Below are 9,507 nucleotides of genomic sequence, written 5' to 3'. Positions count from 1 at the left end.
TTATGTACTGTACCAGCATTCAAGGAGAGGAATATGAAGTTCAGATGAACCAAACAACTGAGGCAGCAGTGCATAAGATTGATCCAGCAGATGTTGATTTTGTAGTTCTTGTCTTAAAGGTAACTTTTCAGGGCAGCTTATTTGAAGAAGTGTTGCTTGATGGAGGATCTAGAGTTAACATATTAGCTAAGTCAGTCTATCAGAAAATGCAGTTGGGAAAGTTAGACCCAGCACCTTTTCAGGTTAAGATGGTAGATCAGAGAAGGGTTCAACCTTTAGGGATTCTGAGGCAGCAGTCCATTCAGTTTGCAGGTATGAATTCTCTGGTGAACTTTGTGGTTTTGAAAATGGAGCAGGGAGATGCTTCTTATGAGATGTTATTGGAAAGACCTTGGTTCAGACTAGCTAAAGTTAAGCAGGATTGGGGTGAAAATAAGGTTGTTCTGAAAAAAGGTAAATAGGTGGTAACTATACCTATGCTGAGCAGGAGGAACATTCCTTTCAAAGAGAGACCATTGTATGCCCAAACCATTAATTTGGCATAGGAAGTTGAAGATGATGAGGAGGAAGCATTTTTGAAGGCCAACCCATCAATTGTGCTTGTCTTTGAAGTTGATGTTGAAGGGATCTTGCATAAGGAAGATGAGTCAGTGTAAACAAGCTCTGATCTAGTTCCTAGACAGGTAATAGAAGGATCTGAATTGATACAGATGGTAGATCAGAATGAAGCCTCTAGCTCAAAAGAAGCCCTAGCTCAAGAAGAGAGGGAAGCAAGGGATATGGCAAAAAAGATATACAACAAGAGATTTGGAGGTTCCAACAGGGTGAGTTGAAGGAGGTTCCAACAGGGTGAAACAGGATGAGTTGAAGGAGCTCAATTTGGGCACAAATGAGGATCCAAAGATGGTAAAGGTGAGCATTCATGTGGAAGGACAGTTCTTGAATGATCTATTTCAGTATAAGGATGTATTTGCATGGGATTATGCTGATGTAAAAGGTATTGATCCAGATCTGCATCAGCATCACATCAATCTTAAAGAGGATGCAGTTCCGATTGTGCAGCAGAGGTACAGGATGAATCCAAACTTTGCTCAACAGGTTAAGGTAGAGATTGATAAGTTGCTGGCTGTAGGATTTATCAAACCTGTCAATGAGGTGACATGGTTATCTCCTATCATTGTGGTGCCTAAGAAAAATGGCAAGTTAAGAGTGTGTGTTGACTACTACAGGAAGCTAAATGCAGCCACCATTACTGATCCATTCCCAATGCCATTTTGTGATGCAATATTGGATGCAGTAGCAGGGCAAGAGTTGTATAGCTTTTTAGATGGTTTTTCTGGGTACAATCAGATTAAGGTTGCTGAGGAGGATCAGCATAAAACAACCTTTATTACGGAATGGGGAGCTTTTGTATATACACTCATGAGTTTTGGGCTCAAGAATGGACCACCATCCTTTAACTACACAGCCTACAAAACATTTGAACCTTACTTACAGGATTTTATGAGGGTATTTGTGGATGATTTTTCAGTTTTTGGAAAGAAGGATTTGCATTTACAGCATCTGAAGTTGTGTTTTAAAAGATGTAGAAAGTTCAGGATGTCCCTCAACCCCTATAAGAGTGTTTTTGCTATCATGAGTGGAATTTTGTTGGGTCATGTTGTGTCCAAAGAGGGGATGTCTATTGATGAAAAGAAAATTGAAGTTATCAAGGCAGCTAAAGTTCCAGAGAATGTGAAGGGAGTGAGTAGGTTTGTTGGACAGGTAAAATGGCATGCCAGGTACATCAGATATTTGGCTAATGTTTGTATGCAAGCCAACTACCAGCAGGGGATGTAAGTATATTCTAGTGGCAACTAATTACTGCACTAATAAGTGGGTAGAAGCTGTAGCACTTAAGGACAAAAAAGCTCAAAGTGTGGCCAAGTCTTTGTACCACAACATTATGACTAGGTTTGGATGCCCTGTGGAGTTGGTGAGTGACAGGGGAACTCATTTTTTGAATGAGGTGATCTCTGAGCTAACCAAAACTCACATGATCATGCATAAGAACTCTACAGAGGACCAACACAAAACTGCTTTTGCCCACTGAATGGGGTACATACGCATATCGAGTCATGCCCTTTGGGTTGACCAATGCCCCTAGTGTACGGCTTACAAGGAATATCTTTGGAATTTCCTTGAAGTATTTATGGATGACCTTTGTGTCAATTCCTCTTAGAAAGGAGCACATAGTATATTTGCACACAAAGCACTAGAAAGATGCAGGTTATATCACATCTTGTTAAACCCTCTCAAATGTCAATTTTGGGTCCAATACGGTGTGATCCTAGGACACATTGTCTCTAGGCACAGATTTTCAACCGATGACAACAAAGTGTGGCTCATTCTTGAGTTCCCCCCCCCCACTACCTTCAAAGGTGTCCCGCGCTTCATGGGACATGTCGGCTATTATCGACGATTCATTTTTATGTACGCTGCTATTGCTAGACCCTTTTGCGGACTCCTTATAGTTTTCGAGTGGACAGAAGAATGCCAAAGGGCCTTCACCACACTCAAAAAATCCTTGGCAAGCGCTCCAATCCTTGGATCCCCCTACTGGGATCTCATCTTCCATGTCCACATAGATGCCTCGACATTTGCTATAGGATGCGTGCTGGCCCAACCAGACGAGCACAAAATGGACTTTCCCATCAATTTTGCCAACCGCCAACTCAATGAAGCTGAGAGGAATTACACCATAACTAGGAGAGAGGGGTTAGCGATGCTTTACATGGTTAAGAAGTTTCACTGTTATGTTTTGGCAACCAAGTTCATTTTCTTCGTAGATCATCAAGCCCTCTTGTACTTGGTAAATAAGCCATGTAATGACAGGTAGAATCACCAGGTGGTTGCTTATCTTGTTTGGGTTTAACTTCATCATTTTACGGTAAGGAAAGGCTCCCCGTATGTTCTTTGCAGACCACATGTCATGGATTCCCAATGGTGAACAACGAGTGGGAGTAGATGATGATTTTCCTATTCCAACTTTGCTTAATTCCTGAATGGGGTGAAGAAGTGGATCACTTCTTAGCCAATGGATTACCAGTTGATCCTCTCCTCAACAAGGACCGTGCCCATTGTTTAATAAAAAAGGTGGCCCCTTACTAGCTTATCACACGAGTCAACTTTACAAGTAGGGCAAAGATAAAATCCTAAGACGTGTTTGGGAAGATGAGTATGTCTTCCTCCTTGAACAAGCTCACTCTGCCTATGTTGGTGGGAACTTTGCATTAGATATCACCTCTCGTAAGGTTCTCACAGCTGGGTTATGGTGGCCCACTTTAATGGCGATGTTGTTGAGTATGTCAAATGATGTGATGAATGCCAGCATGTAGCAATTCCTCATTCTAAGGATCACATGCCTGTGAACCCCATCGTGACCTTACAACCATTTGAGAAATGGGGCATGTACTTCATAGGACCCATTAGTCTGGCATCCAAATACACTCAAGCTAGATATATAATTGCTGCCACGGACTACTGCACCAAGTGGGTAGAAGCTCGCGCAACCCGCAAAGTTGATGATGGATTGACAAAAAACTCACCAAAAATGCGCTAAGTTGTCAACTCTTCGAGCTTGAAAAGCTTGATGAAACTCGCCTCTTTGCAATCTACAGCATGATTGTAGAGAAGCTCAAGCGTAAACAATGGTTTGATGACCAACTCAAGGTTAAGTAGATGAATGAGGGCGATATGGTCCTCTTATTTAGCACAAAAACACATAATAAAAAGCTCAAGCTCAGAGGCTTAGGACCTTTCTTAGTGTGTGAGATCACACCACAAGGCATTGTGCACATTGAAACACTTGATGGATGGTTGGTTACTTTAATGGTAGCAAACTCTAATGCTACTACGGACCTCTCATAGAGGCCACATTAAAATCCATCCATGACAAAAAACAATGAAAAAAAGACCATGAGGATATGAAAAAAACTGTGCAAGAAGAGGCCAAAGCAAGGCAAGCCAAGCTTAGGCAAAAACATATTATGGTCAACATGGCCCAAGTGGTCGACTTAGAGGAAGAATATTGGGAGGTGAATCCAGCTCGATTGTGGGTAGGAATTACCACCCCGACTAGCTTTGTCCAAAAATTAGCTCTTTTTGATACAGGGGCTAGTTACAATTTAATTTTATATGAAACATGGTGTTCCCTAGAGGAACCTACACTACTGAAACTAACCCCAACCATTGTGTCACAACAGTTGTAGCATGTTCATTGCATTGGCACAATCACACTTTTATTCCACATTGGAAATAATCCCTTGGAAGGGAAGTTTTAAGTTATGCCTCTACAGGAACAATGCGTGAAGACATCCTCCTAGGCAGGGGATGGATGGGTCATAATAGATGCAACATCAACTTGCAACATCAACTGTATGTGCCATAATAGATGCAACATCAACTGTATGTGTGGACAACGACCCTATAATTGGCCTCTAGCCAAGTCACTATTCTCATGATGACGGATGAAGAACCAATTCCTGCCACTCCCCCCTGCTAGGCACTCCCAAACCCACCACACACAATCACCTCGACACCTCACCCTTCTCACTTCGTTCCCCCAGAAAAGAGGCCACTCATCATGCCAACTACATCAATGCCTCTCACACCCACACTACCACCACGCACAGTGACAGCTCACTTTTGCATTGCAAACTCACCAGTTGCCACCCCACTAGGTCACACTAACCCCACCAACACGTCTAACCATACTAACAAATCTCCACAAGGTTTGATATCTCACCATTGGGTGCCTAAGAAACTTCTTGCAGGATAAGGCTACTATGAGGGAGCATCTCAATTGTGGATCCCCAAAAGGTCCCACCATCCCCCTCACCAAGAGGCATCCAGAACTCCTCCGTCCCCAGTGTAGGCCCGCCATTCGCTAGCCTAAAGCCTACAAGGTACAGGATTGAAGCAAACCTAAATGCTCTCCAAGGTGTTTTGACCTTCGACCGAACCCTAAACCATGCACTCAACCCGTTGGTGGATCCCAAAACCTCTTCTCCGCGCGCCCAACATTTCTACGAAGGCAATCATACCAGATGGATCCCCAAACCTCTCCAGGCTAAGTCCCTACCTCATGTCACACCATAGTCATACACACTTTAATGGGTACCTAAGGTCACATCTACAGTGAAGATTACTCGTTGGGATAAAGGACAGAAGAAGGTCTAGTGTGACACACCCACCCCAAGGCTACCGCCACCCGCTGACACACCTTCTTATAGATATACATTCAACGTTAGAAATTCCTCTGGCTATCATTCAGAGGCTCCACAAGACTGCAAAACTCCCATCAACACCCTCAGTCTCACAGCTACTTCCTCACCACCCTCATCGGAATGCTACCACTTACCTCGCCATTGCCTAATTGGAACCTAATTGGAATATACTCTTCTCCTTGGTGACTTGGGCACACGATCAGTACAAAACCCATAATGGGGTGCTGACAGCCTAGCCTCTGTGCACAAAACCTTTTACAGGGTTCATAAAAAAAATGACATGGCCGTACCAAGTTTGCCACTGCCGTACCAAGTTTTACACGGCCATTCTCTTCTCAGAATCTGGATTGCCAGGGACGTTCCAAGTTTGGAACGGCCGTTCCTTCTTCCACCAGTTGCCATGGTCGAACCAATTCTTGATCCAAAACATTCCAACCATTTTTTGCAAGCCCGCGGATGTTCCTTCTGATTTTACAAGGTCCCATGGCCATTTGTTGAAGATCCCATGCCCGTTCTCTCACACTATCTGACGTTGCACGCCCATTTGTTTACAATGTCATGCTCGTTCCCTAGATTTTCCACGACCGTGTCTTTCCCCTATAACTTTAAATATGGGCCCACCCCTTCCAATTCCTCACTTTTCACTTCCACCCTAGCCAAACTATTGCAAATTTTCTCCCAAGATTTTACCTTCACCTACCATCCATCACTATGTCAAAAGCTTCCAACTCATCCTAGGAAGTGTGCCACCACACTTCTCTAAGAAGGAAGAGACTTGTTGGTGGACGCTTGAAGAATATGCGAAGCACCCAACCCAGCTTTCCCACTTGGGTGAGGCATTGATGAAGCAGGTCAATGGACACATGGTCCATTCTTTGAAGAAGAAACATAAAGTTGATCACAAGCTCCTTAACTACACAGGTCCTTGCTATACAGAGCCATTTTCGATGACCCTACTATAGTACAGAGATTAGAACAGCTTGGCTTGGGAAGATTGCCCACCTAGAGCCTTGGGCGCTGAACTTGTTTGATGCATTATACTCCATAGAAACATACGACGCCAATCAACACACAAGCGAAGTCATGGACAACAACAGGAAGAGGCACAAAGTCCAACTAAATGTGGCACTTATGAGGGATGCTCTTGCACTTCCCCATATGGGGCAGCCATATGTATGTCTTAACAATGCCACCAAGCCCACCTGTGGTCTATACAGGGGAAATGCCAACAAGGATGGCGTGGAGTGGGGTAATATTGCCTAGGAAGACTTGCTTATGCCTGTTCGCACCTTGCAGTTTCTCCTCACAACAAGGTGGACCGACCACTTCAACAAACGAGTCCACTAGGGCTAGATGGTGAACTGGGCCAACTACATCTTCCGTGAGATGCACGCGGTTTGCTCCAACCCACAAGAAAAGCTGGTGGCTGCCACCCTACTCTTCACGAGGGTGCTTTATTATGTTGTTGGATGGGATGAATTGCCAACGGCAACCCAGCTTAATGGGTTAGATGCAGAGGAGACCTCTCTTCCCTCACCATCCACTTCTCATAATCCCCCACTAGCAAAGAGGCCCCATCATGCGCCAGAAGTCACAACACAGGGTTAGCAACCCCGAAGCTCCAAGCCCACATAGGGAAGAGCTCGTTGCAGTTGCAGTTGCAGTTGCTGAAGACACCAAGAAGGCCGCCACTGAGGAAGTGGAGAGGCACACCCAAGATTTCCTTAATCAAATCCTCTATGAGATCTGACTCGGGAGAGGTTCCAGAAGATGCTATCTTATGCAGAGGTAGGCCCCTCTTCACCCAACGATGCACAAAATACCGTCAACACTCTTAGAGTTGGATGCGCTCAGGTAGCTTTAGTTCCAGCCAAGCTTATGCAGAGAGCATCCATGCAGCCCACGAAGATATTCCAAACTTCGCCCTTGGATTTTGACACATGGCATGGGAGCTCATTACGCAGATGACAGATTGTTGATACAGGCAACAGGAAATGGCACAGGTCTCCCATCGAGAAATTCTCCTAGCCAAGGCCCAAGCGACTTTTGTGTTTGAGGATCTATACTAGGCAAACTTACAGTTTATGGAGTTGCAGAAGAAGTTTGACCAACAGAAAGAGCAGTTCGGAACTGCCATCTCACAAATTACTAAGCTCTAGCAAAAATAGGTCCACCAGGCCTATGCAGCGGCGGCTGAGAGAGCTCATAGAGAGCTTGCAATCATTGAAGGCTTGCATCAGGAGGCCATATGTTGGGCCCAGACAGCAGAGGATGCCCTAGCCCGCACTACCATAGATTTTGCAATGCATTGGGACCTAATGGAGGCTACCTTTCATTCCTTGCAGCCTAGCCTCCATCCACTCCATCGGCTCCTTCCTCCAGCATACTCGACTACAAGTTGGATGCACTCATGGTGGAGACTGCCACTAAGATCCTAGTTTTTGCATCCCCCCCCCCCCCCCGCAAACCCCTTACCAACTACTTGATCTCCAATTCCACACTCTCCAGCTTAACCTTCTGTGACATGATATTTATGTTGAAGAGCCACTACTCTCCTGCCAACAATATTCCTATGCTCTAACTAAGCTCCCCCTAGATCCTTCCCCATTTTTTCTTCCAAGGGTTTCTCTCCTTCCAACACCCCCATGATTTTTTTGAGCTCCCTATTCACCCTCTTCAAGCCACCCTCACAGCCTAGAGTCTCCTCCTTCTACAGCTTCCCTTCCGACCCCGCCCACCCCGTCAATTTGCTTGACCTCTCTTTACCAGATGGCTAATGTCCCTACCCATACTTCCCCCTCATCTCTAGCCAGGCACTGAAGTACCTCCGCACTGTAGACTGGCACGTCATCCAAGATGCTTACCTCTCCCTCCTACATGATCCTCTACCACCCTACTCAGCGTGTGGCTTACTTATCCTCTACCACTATTGTTTTCTTCAGATCGAAGTGATGGAGGCCACTGGAATATGCCAGCTCAACAATACACACATTGCCTTTCCATGCAAGTACAATGAAGCCGAGGCTAGCCGAGGCTACCACTGCTGTCAACTGTTTCTATGATCATGGTCTTCAGGTTATCGCTGAAGCTGGCCTTGTCCTGGACGACAACGGTGATGGCAATGATGGGCAGGACATCTTGCCTCCTCCACCCCCATGACCTTCTTCACCACCACCCCTTCCTCCCCCATCAGGCTTATCATTTTCACCTCACCAAGCACAACCCCCACCCTCACCACCCCCCTTAGGCACCTCTACTCTTCCTCCTTTTGGTGCACCACATTCTTCTCTCCCCCTTAATTTTCGCACTCCACCCCCATCACCCACACCCCCCTCATTGGCTTCACTATCCCTCAACTTAAGAATGCACATAGCATTCCAGGATATACCCTCCACATCCGCCAAGCCCCCACCTTTTCTCGACGCCGGCCCCTCGCCATGCACCTTTCATCATCGACACCCCCTCCACCCCCATTGCCGGCTCTGCAATCCCGGTGTGGGCTCTCCCACTAGAGTCACCATGTGGGGCCCCCAGGATCCTGGGACAGTGTGTGGAATACAATTTCTTCCAATGTTTACTGACAGAAGGGACCGACATGTTTGAGGAGACAGTAGGTTCGGGTATGTGTGGTTTTTCACCACTACGGGCCCTCTACGCCAAATAATGGCATGATGATCTTCTCTTTCCACTTTAGTGCAACCTCGAGGATAGAGTGGGATCCTGAGTTGGTGGCAGCAGTTGCCATCCATCGAGCTCTCCCACCATCTTAATGATCTTTGCATCACGGACATTCTCACCCATTTTTGGCCTCTATCTAGGATGCAGGTTGAAGTTTCAGCCCATCGAGTCCAGGACACGGAGAGATGGTAGTCTCCAGTTTGGAGGTGCTCCTCTTTGTGTTCATGCATACTTCTGCGGTACCCCTTCCCCCCTCTTACAGATACCTCCAGTGTGATCGATGGAGTCCGGAGCATGCATATGTGTGCACTCATACAGAGTGGCGTCACATGGAGGATACGATTAGTGCCCACCTTTCCCCCACACGGATTGTGATTATTCCTCGTTTGAACCCTCGCCCCCCACATGGAACTGCCAGTGGAGGGTAGTTCCACTAGTGTCGCATCACACATAGTTTGATATGCAGATTGTTTCATGGAACATTCAGGGTATAGGAGAGCCTCAGTGCTTTCATAGATGAGGCGAGCTTTAGAGGGCCATAGTGGGGGGACCCATAGACATT

The 9,507-nt window shown here is 46.0% G+C and overlaps 1 pseudogene; it reads left to right on the top strand.

Moving 5' to 3' along the window:
• Positions 1 to 374: 374 nt before the first annotated feature.
• LOC147608026 (uncharacterized) lies at positions 375 to 8,426 on the top strand (annotated as a pseudogene).
• The last annotated feature ends 1,081 nt before the right edge of the window (positions 8,427 to 9,507 follow it).

The sequence above is a fragment of the Cibotium barometz genome, chromosome 54 (assembly GCF_041138505.1).
Source record: "Cibotium barometz isolate CiBa-2024 chromosome 54, ASM4113850v1, whole genome shotgun sequence".
NCBI lineage: Eukaryota > Viridiplantae > Streptophyta > Polypodiopsida > Cyatheales > Cibotiaceae > Cibotium > Cibotium barometz.
The sequence above is the reverse complement of the archived record's forward strand: the minus strand, read 5'-3'. Positions and strand labels throughout refer to the sequence as shown.